Here is a 2475-nt window from a genome sequence, read left to right on the forward strand (position 1 = left end):
TCTTTCTTTTTTCTTTACAGCTTAATTCAGGCAAGCTGGAGATTCTTCTAAGGCCTCAGTTACAAACTGTGTGACTCAGATTTGGAAAACTACAGCCACTAAATCTCTCTTTCTTTCAGTTTAGTATTTGAAAAATTAGAACATTACTTTCACAAATTGACCGAGCAAAAGCAGTAAATTCCCTTTCAGTGTTGCAACGGGGTTGTTGATATACTGTGTGCATCAGGAAAAATAGCCTACAGAACCTGGCACAGAGCTAAGCTGAGGCATGTTCATGACTGACGTCTAATGGTTTTTAAGATTTTTTGTCCCCCTTAACTATGGTTGGATGCAAAGCCAATCATGGTCTTGCTTTGCTTTAGTGACCTTTTGACAACACTTGTACTGTGCCCTGGGATCACCTTACTGGTTACATGTGCTATGAAACAGTGACTAGGATGACTGCGTCTTTGCAATTAAAGGTTAGAGATTAAATTCATTTGACAATGTGCTGTATTTCTTCTAAGAAAATGCTTTTAAATGTGCTTTTTCAGCTGTCACACTTAACATCGTTGATGCTAGCCTAGACACTGATTACAACACAATTGACACAATTGAATTAATTTATGATGTTTGTATGAGTTGCTGATGGAATATCTCATTAATACTATTGCTGACTAAAATCTGAATGTTTAAAATCCAGTTACTGCTCAATGTGATTATGAGCTCATTCTGGCTGGTAATCAGGAGATGCTGTTCACATGACCTTTTTAGCCTGGTACAAACCTGCTTGACAGTAGGGAGATGGTAAAGAGCAGTCGATCACGATGCTGCCTCAGTTGTCATGTGTCAAGGGAAAAAGCATACTTACAAACGTGAAGTCGTTTTATGGTCAAAAACGTCCTAGTCGCTGCAAACGAGCCGATGTAAATGTCTCATCACTGACGCTCTCGTCAGCCGTGCTGTTTCAAATCAAAACCACACCCGCAGAACACGGACTGTTTTGTGATTGGCCAGTTACCTGGAAGTGACGTAATTGGCACGTCAGCTCTCAGACCCGCAGCTCCCCCTCTGGAAAGGCGGATACACCACTAGCAATTATCAAAACATTGAGTAATGCCGTCGACACGACCCCTCGTCGTAATCCCTTACGCATTTGAGTCTGACCCAGAGTCCCTGTAGCTTGGATAACGTTGTGGTGACTGGGATGATAAACACACATACATGCAAATTAAACACAAGGGAACGCGCAGAACAAGCACACAAAGACAGTTTTACGGTTTGTAAATATTGTAATACGTATTGTTAGAACTGCTCCTTCCTTTAGGTGGTTTGGTGCTGTGTCCTGCTTTATATTGCCCGAAGTTTGTGTAACAATCCTCCGTGAAGTGGTTGCCACATTCATGGAGGTATTTGGGAAATGTAGCAGGGATATTTCCATCAAATATGAAAGATATCCACTGAGCTTTTCTTTGCTCATTAGCGGGGAGCTTGTGGAGCGTCTGGTATTGTTTAGCACAACCCAGAACCAAGCAAACACTCGCTGAACCTTTTCCGACATGTTCTCAACCGATACGCTCAGCAGCTACAGCAAGAGTAGTTCTTCTTCTTCTTCTTCTTCTACGGTTGAAAGTACGTCACCGGATGTGCCCTGACTAAGAGGCGCTGCTGTTTACAGGAGTGGTGAAATTCGCCAGTGACGTAATTAGTCAGCAGAAGTGCCTTGCCGCTTTGTAGCGCTCAGGAAAACAATAAAACCCTGCACTCTCAGCAGTGGCTGAACTGATTTTTATGGACTTTTAAGGCTTCATAGATGCAGATACACATCCAAACGCAGCGTTAATTGGCACTTCCGGGCTATGGCCTCTTTAACTCTCGAACCAGCACGTAAGTTCTCCACGAGAATCAGAGATAAACTTCTTTCCTTACCAGCATTACACAGTGGGGTAGTCTGTATGTGTCACTGTTGGACAGCACATAGTGTTTGTTTATCTTGGTGTGTCATCTAGCAAACAGACCGACAGACAGCACAGCTACCTCAGCTTTGTGCCAAAGTGTCCAAATTAAATGAGGAACGTCGTGGAAGAAAGTTGATATATTTAAGCTCCTTGCCTGCAGTGTAGCGTCCTTTGCTTGCTTCCTCATTCCCGTGGTCTGTTGCCTTGTGATTCGCTGGCAGTTACAGCAATCGCTTCCATCAATGGCCACCGCTGCTCATTCAACATGCTGAAACGGTTGTGAAGGCCTCAGCAGGATTCTTGTTCACACCAATAAGAGCCAATGGTTCTGATCACACTGGCCCAACAAGGTCTGTCAGCGACTGGCCAACAGCCAACTGCAGGGGCCTTATCTCCTGGGCTTTTTTATCTTCATCTGTTTCATGTCAGATTACTGCTGCCCATGTAAATATTGTTACTTATTGAACTAACTTCCCCCCTCTTTCACACCTGCAATCAAGAAAAATCCCCCCCAAAAAAAGGAAATTGCCATTTTGTT

This window comes from Solea solea, chromosome 5 (assembly GCF_958295425.1).
Source record: "Solea solea chromosome 5, fSolSol10.1, whole genome shotgun sequence".
NCBI lineage: Eukaryota > Metazoa > Chordata > Actinopteri > Pleuronectiformes > Soleidae > Solea > Solea solea.